Here is an 8238-nt window from a genome sequence, read left to right on the forward strand (position 1 = left end):
CAGCATTTCACTTCAAAGTAATCCAAAAGGGTTGTGCAGAATTATATTTAAAAGTGAAGTCAGAAAACATACAAGGGAACCTTTTTCCTTTTAAAAATCGGTAAGAACTGTCACTTGTAGCACTGGGATATTTTGCAAGTGATTGCTTTAAATGGTGTCTCTTTAATAGAGCAAGATGCTTCTTCAACAGGCAGATTTGCTTCAGAGGCAGTTGGTCTGGACAGATCAGCGCTTGAATATTAGTGATTGGTGCTCTATAAATACATTAGGTGGTCAGACCTTATGAAGCTTCTACGCTATACAGACGATGCATCCTACTTCACAAGTTTTTGTCCTTAGGAAACTGCCATCTAATGCTAGTTTACAAGTCTGCCTCTCAAGTCTGTCCCTCTTACAGGGGAGATGATTACTTGGAGTTGCCGGGGGAGGAATGGATGATGCGTGTAGTTCCCAGTGCAAGGCCTTGGTTGGAGTTGATCAGGTAAAGAAGGAAACTTGAAGGAGATGCCTCCAAAAGGAAGCTTGGGAAGATATGCGAGACTATGCCTCTGCCCCATTGTACAGTGAGCTTCTCAGATTGAATAGAGGGATATGACCTCTTCCCCCTCATTGGCACACCTACTTGGGCATCCCTAATGCCAAATGTGATTTGAGGAGCCCCTCCTCAGGGTTTATATAGGTGGAAGGCAGAAGATTTCTCTGTTCCTTCAACTCATGTACATTTGGGGAGCCAATCTTCCTTCGTTTCCTTGCCAGCCGGGGGTTAAACTAGCAGGCTCGCAGCCTCGTTTGATGAGGTTGGGAAAAGGTCCAGAACCAGATAGAGCTTTGTAATATGAAGCTAAGAATCCCCTCCCCAGGAAGCTCCCTGCAACAAATTTATTTTATTTTTTGTCCTCTCATGATGGACTGACCTTTCCTCCCTTTAGCTAGGCCTTCCATGAAGCACAGCCAGCACATCATGTTTATTTTCAGCTGGTTGATAGGCTCTTAGTTTCCAATTCATGAAAATATAGTGTGCTAGTCTTACTGGACTAAAAGAATGATACAGTGAACAGAAGAGGAAGAAATCCCTTTCTTGTATTGATTTGAAATGCACGCTCTAACTACAGTATGTATTATTTTGGGATCTGTTTTTTATTAAAGTTCAAGAAGAAAATTACTGGTGCTTTCCTAGGTGGTAAGAGGGAAAAGTGCAGGATTTTATTAAGATGTTTGACAGAGTGCATCACATCATGGTACAGATGCCATTTGAATGATCCTGTTCATTATAAAGTGGAGAACTGTGAAATTTTAGAATGTATCACACACAGCACAATTTCTTTTCCTTTTAATTTCGTTTGAATGCAAACTTTTTTGAAAAGACCATATTCAGCATTGGTTTGTAGGCACAGAGTCTGAAAAAGAGTTTGAGCAATAGTTTATTTGCTGACTTAACCCAAAGAACTTGGGTCCTTCGAGCCATCTAACATCTCTGTTTGGGGGTGAAGGGGCTGTACATGCAAGGTTGACTGTGTTGATGTTTTCCAGGCCAGATTATATATTTTTAGATTGACTGCGTATTACTTGCAAGCTATTTTTAAATTTGTATGCAAGACGCCACTGGTGCCAGGCAGAAGGTCCAGCCTGACCATTATCCATCCATCCATCCATCCATTATTTTTATTCTTAGTGACAGGAGTTTATGTAACAGACGTTCAGCAATGTGTTAAGGCATTTGGACATTGTCACCTGAAGGTAAACGGAAAAGCACACCATTTAGATTTCCCTGTGGATTTTATAATTTAAACCATATAGTCAAGACCCCCATGTTGCTTCCCTCCCAGCCCAGTGTCAAAGCTTATTTTGTTATCCAGTCCTTCTGGTTGACATACAACATGATTTTATGTCAGAGAAGATGAGGGAGAACCTAGAGAACTTTTTTATAGAGTTCATGCATTTTTAAATATAAATTTATAGTAAATAAACTACAGAAATATACTTATACTTTATTAGTCCATTTTAGGTGGCTTAAGTGTTATGTTGGTGAATGTCTGAGATACAAATACTGGTATTCAATAAGTAAGAGTTCTTTAAATTCCAGTGTATAATGCCTTGCTTATCATATAAAGATGAGCCTGAACCAGCCTCTGAATTTGAGGTGTTCAAAATCTAGATCTGTATTTTGCACATTGATCTTATTCTAATACTTTGTCGAGTGCTTTTAAAAGACTTCTTTCATTTTTGCATAAAGAATTAGGATACCCAAAGCCTGCGTCTCTTGAGTCTGCCTCTTGTTAACCTTGTGTGTCTAAGTGCTTTTTAAAACCTATACACTGCATTTGCCTAAGCCCCTATAGAATTTTTGTTTAAATATTTAAAAATACTTTCTTGCCCATACAGAAAATAGATGAAATTAAAAGATGTTATTTTCCAAAGGTCTGAGAGCCTTGAGCAAAATCTACACTGGCCCTTTTCTTTTATTTGTTAAAGAAACTGTAATTCTAAATCCTTGTGGAGTTAATTTTAAAATATACTTCCACTAGGAAAAATATTGCAAGTACCAACTTCTAACTAGCTGTAAAACTCTTGTGCTGCAATTGGCTAGTTTAGTGGACTCCAGTGAAAGAAAGAAGTTGGAATTAAAGTGAAAGGAGCTCAGTACTGAAAGATGAATGTTGTCACAGGAGGGAGAGTGTACCATGTAAAATTAAGACAAATTGGTAAAAATGTTTCTGCCGGTGCTGCATGCTGTGCTTCACAGCTTCTTATGGAAAGATTAAGTCCACAGTACACACAATACTAAATTTATTATGCATTTACCTTACCAGGAGCGTTGAGAAATTTGACAAGCAGGAGACATGCACAAAAGTCAGTCAGTCTTACAATAAAAATGGCTTCTTGTAACTTTTTATTTTGTCACGTTTGGCATCTTGTTTTAAAATAATACCTATTTTGATGTGAAATATTTATAAATGCTGAGAAACCAAAGTAAAGTACTTGTTAAAAATGCATTTTGTTTTGAAACTGTTTGAAGTCGTTTAAAAAGAGAAACAAATGTGCAAGCTTAGATTATTGTACTATCTGTCCTCCTGAAGCTCTTCTGTAGTGTTGCACTTCTATTGCAATACTTAAGGTTGAAAAGGCACTTCTAGTATAATCCCCAATCTTCAGACACTTAACTGTCTTAAATGCTCCATGTGCTGAAATTTCTTATGCACGCTCTCAGTTCATAGGATTTTCTTAGTGGGTGGAGAGAGGAAGAGTTGGTAAAAATCTATTCAGATGGTTTTCTAATGAATGTTAAAAAAATCACCACTTTTTGCTTTTTAATCCACATTTAATTTTTCTTAAACTTCAGATGTGGCATGGATTTATCAAGGGCTAGTAATTGGCATTTCTAGATCACTTAAACTAGGTCACAGATATTAATAAGCCTCCCGAAACACCTGTATAAGTGAACTATTTACCTGTTTTCTAGTGGGAGAAACTGGGGCACAGTGAGATAAAGGCTACACAGCAGGTCAAGGGGAAAGCTGGGAATAGAGCCCAGGAGGTCTGATTCAATCCCCAGCACTATTGTTTCTAAAATCACATTTTCTTTTAAACAAATTGAGGTGATTGCTGTTTGAAAACTACATATTAACATGCACAGCACATGGTCCACTGCTAGGTGCTCCTGCAGAGGTTTGGAGGTGTGCATGTTTGGTTAATATGCTCCGCTATCTGCACAAACCTTGAATAATCCTTAACAGTTCCAAGTCTGGATCTGTAAAAAGCAACAGACAGGAGACTCTGTTGCCTTAACGGTTCATTACCTTCAGTGTACCCTGACTAGTCTCTGAAGGCCTCATTGTTTTTTCCCCTCTGCCTAACCCCACTGAAGAAACCGATCCTAAAGTCTGTTAGTGCTGTGGCTGAGACTCCAAACAAAGAAGTCAGGAAATTCAATATCATGATTCCCACAGCAAGCCTAGCTTGGCTATGTATTACATATATGAAGACATAAAATGAACTTAATACAAGTAATGCAGGATGTTGCATTACTGTAGCACACTGTTCTTCTTAAAGTGATTGCTCATGTGCATTCCAATAGGTGTGTGTACGCGTGGGGCGTGCATGATCGCCAGAAAGCTTTTCCCCTAGCGGTACCCGTTGGGTCGGCTGTGGAGACCCCTAGAGTGGCGCCTGTATGGTGGTGTATATATATGACCCTGCTGACCCGCCGCCTGCTCGGTTCCTTCTTACCGCCTATGACGGTCGTTGGAACGGCTCAGTCTCTTGCATCTGCAAGTGCCTACCTAGTGGTTCCCTTGTTTTGTGAAAATAGTCAGTTTAGTTGTTAATAGTTGTAGATCAGTTTAGCTTACTTCGGGGGAGCTTCCCCCCATTCTACTCTCCCCGACGCCGGGGCTTGCCTCGGTCGCAGGGGTTTAAGGTGTGCAAGAGGTGCGTGAAACCTATGCCCACAAGTGATCCGCACGCCGCCTATCTCAAGTGCTTTGGGGAGGGCCATCAGACAGATAAGTGCCCTATTTGCAGGATCTTCAGACCCAGGACTAAGAGGGAGCGGGACTATCGTCTGAAGCACCTCCTGATGGAGTTGGCCCTTCAGCCACAGCCAGAGCCGACACCAGCATCCTCTGTGTGCAGCGCAGTGGCCTCTGTGTGGGATGTCCTGGCACCGAGGAAGGACTCCGCCAGGGAGCACCGGCACCGCACCCCGGCCCACAAGGCCAGTGCCACCAGACGGCACCATTCGCAGTCCCTGGGTGCCACATAAGAAAAAGAAACCAGACGGGACGTTCCCCTGTCAAGAAGCCGAGGAGGGATTCCAGTGGCGTGCGTCCTATGGTGGGACACCCTCGGTCTGGTCCTCAAGAACCGGCGCCGTTGACTCCAGTCCCAGACTCCCCTACCCGGGACGATTTGGAGGAAGAGCTTGACCTCCCTTCCACTCCGGACAGATATGAAGTGGCTCGAGACCTCATTACCATGACGGCACAGAACCTGGCCCCGCAGGTACAGGGCCCGGCTTTGCAAACTCAGGCACCGTCAGTAGCACCAGTGACAGCACCGCGGACAGTTCTGACATCTGTCGCGGCACCAATGGTGGCACCGCCATTGATTCATCATCAGGGGAAGCCCATGATGTTGCGGTGCCGATCTCCATCTTCCCGGTACAGCTCGCTGGAACCATCGGGCTCCGCTCCTCTGTGGTTGGGTACAGAATACTTGTCAGAGTCAGATGCCGAATCTTCTGTCTCCTGACGCAGCCACCACCACTCCCAGTCCTGGCACCGATCCCGGCACCGTAGGCCAGAGGAACAACTGGCACCAGCCATCACTTGGCTACCCCAGTGGCAGGGCCCAGTATAATGGCCCTTTTGGACCCCTTGAGCCTACCACCAGGCTCAGGGTCAGGGATCCAGGCCGGTATTGGTAGTGTCAGCCCCCGGTGCCCCTCCATCAGTGGAACTCCAAGAAGCTGGATCTCTTTGGCTGTAAAGTCTATTTGACGGGTGGGCAGTGCTTAGCTGATACGCCTTTAATTCCTGGAGCTCGTTGGCTAAGTTCCAGGAGTTAATCCCAGACGACTCTCACAAGGAGTTTGGTGCACTCCTTGAGGAGGGTAGAGTGGTGTCTAGGACCGCCCTCCAGGCAGCACTGGACGTGGCGGACTCTGCCTCTTGAACCATGGCCACCACCATTGCAATGAGGTGCAGTGCATGGCTCCAGGTTTCGGGTATCCCACTGGAAGTCCAGAACACCATACAGGACCTCTCTTTTTACTGCGAAGGCCTGTTCGCTCAAAACATGGACACGGGCTTGCATAGCCTAAAGGATTCTCGGGCAACAAGTCTCGGGGGCTACACACCCCAGTGCCTCAGAGAAAGCCCTTTAGACCTCAGCCTCTGTCCCGCTTCTATCCTGGGTCTCCTAGATGAGATCCATCAGGGAGAAGGGGCAGGAAATAATAAGAGGTGCCCACTGCAATCCTCCTCGGGCCAAGGCCAGGGTTCAGCCAAACAGCCCCCCGGCCCCAAGCCTAACTTTTGAAGATGCGCCCGAGGATGGTGCACCAGTTGCCATCTTGGATCTTCCCCCCTCCCCTTTGTGAATTGACTCTCCTGCTTCTACCGTGCTTGCTCTCAGATCACGTCAGACTGCTGGGTCCTCAGCACGGTAGGGGCTGGCTATTCTATCCAATTCTGTTCCCTCCCAGCCCCTTCCCCGTCCCTCTTCAGGGACCCCTTTCACGAGCAACTCCTTTTGTAGGAGGTGCAATCGCTCCTAGCTCTAGGGGCAATAGAGGAGGTTCCTCAGGAATTCAGGGGTTCTACTCTCACTCTTTCCTCATCCCCAGGGCCAAGGGCGGGCTTTAGCTATTCTGGACTTACAAGACCGCCACACATACATAAAGAAGGTGAAGTTTCGCATGGTCTCTCTGGCCGCTATCATTCCCTCCCTGCATCCAGGAGACTGGTATGCCACCCTCAATTTGAAGGACGTGTACTTTCACATTGCTATTATCCCAGCCCACAGACGCTTTCTCAGATTTGTGGCCAGCACTACCAGTTCAGGGTGCTCCCATTTGGCCTCTCAATGGCCCCCCGGGTGTTCACGAAGTGTATGGCGGTCGTGGCGGCCTTCCTCCGCAGGTGCCAGGTGCAGGTATTCCCGTATTTGGACGACTGGCTCATTAAGGCCGAGTCCCAAGCACGAGTGGCAGAACATGTCCCTGGCCCAGGCTATGTTTCACAGGCTGGGACTTATATTGAACAAGCCCAAGTCCACATTGACCCCCACACAAAGAATAGTTTATCGGCGCTCTCTTAGACTCCATGCATGCGAGGGCGTTCCTTCCGGAACTGCGTTTCAAAGCGCTCACAAACATTATTGAGACCCTACTCCACTTTCCCACAACCATGGCCAGAAATTGTATGAAACTATCGGGGCACGTGGGAGCCTGTACATATGTGGTACAGCACGCCAGACTGCGCCTTTGGCTCCTCCAGGCATGGTTAGCGCAAGTGCACAGACCAGGCAGGGACCCATTGGACTCAATAGTGACCCTCCCACCACGGATTCTCGACTCTTTCCGCTGGTGGCTGCAACCACAGCTGGTTTGTGCGGGAGTACCCTTTGCCAAACCCCAACCTACGCTCTCCCTGGTCACGGATGCCTCAGCGCTTGGTTGGGGAGCACATCTGGGCAATATCAGAACCCAGGGCCTCTGGTCCCATGCAGAGCTATCGCTGCACATCAACGTAAGGATGGTTCGCCTGGCATGCCAAGCATTACACAGTTGCCCTGAAGGCGGGCCTGGATCAGTGCTCACGGACAATACTGCAGCGATGTTCTATATAAACAAACAGGGTGGTGCTTGCTCCTCTCCCCTGTGTCGGGAAGCCCTCGCGCTGTGGGACTTTTGCGTCGCCCACTCTATACACCTACAGGTGTCGTGCCTTCCGGGGGTGCAGAACGAGCTGGCCGACTGCCTCAGTCGCTCGTTCCATGGACACGAGTGGTCCCTCAGACCGGACATCGCTCACTCGATTTTTCCAGAGGTGGGGCTCTCCCCACATGGACCTGGTCATGACGCAGAGCAACAGGAAACGCCAGAGGTTCTGCTTCTTCCTGAACTACAGCCCAGGCTCCACTGCGGACGCCTTTCACTTGTCAGGGTGGATCACCTGCTGTACACATTCCTGCCATTCCCCCTCATACACACAGTGCTCCTCAAGACTCGTCAGGACAGGGCTTCTTTGATCCTCCTAGCACCAGCATGGCCTCGCCAGCACTGGTTCACCATGTTACTGAACCTCTCAGTGAACAGACCAGTAGCGCTCCCTGTCTGTCCGACCCTAATCACACAGGACCACGGCCGTCTGCAACACTCCAACCTGGAGTCCCTCCACCTCATGGCGTGGAAGCTCCATGGCTGAACCCTCTTGAGCTTCAGTGCTCGCACTCAGCGAGGAAGGTCCTGTTAGAAAATAGGAAACCCTCCACTCGAGCCACGTACCTGGCTAAGTGGAAGCGTTTCTCCATTTGATCTCAACAAAAGGGAACTGAGCCACAATCAGCCACATTTCCCCTTATTCCCAGTGGGACCTCAACCTGGTCTTGTCCTCACTCATGGGCCCCCCCTTTGAGCCCATGGCTACCTGCCCTCCGTCCTACTTCTCCTGGAAGGTGGCCTTTCTGGTATCCTATAACCCCCGCTAGAAGGGTATCTGAACTCAGAACGCTGAC

This window comes from Trachemys scripta, chromosome 8 (assembly GCF_013100865.1).
Source record: "Trachemys scripta elegans isolate TJP31775 chromosome 8, CAS_Tse_1.0, whole genome shotgun sequence".
In the NCBI taxonomy this organism is placed as follows: domain Eukaryota; kingdom Metazoa; phylum Chordata; order Testudines; family Emydidae; genus Trachemys; species Trachemys scripta.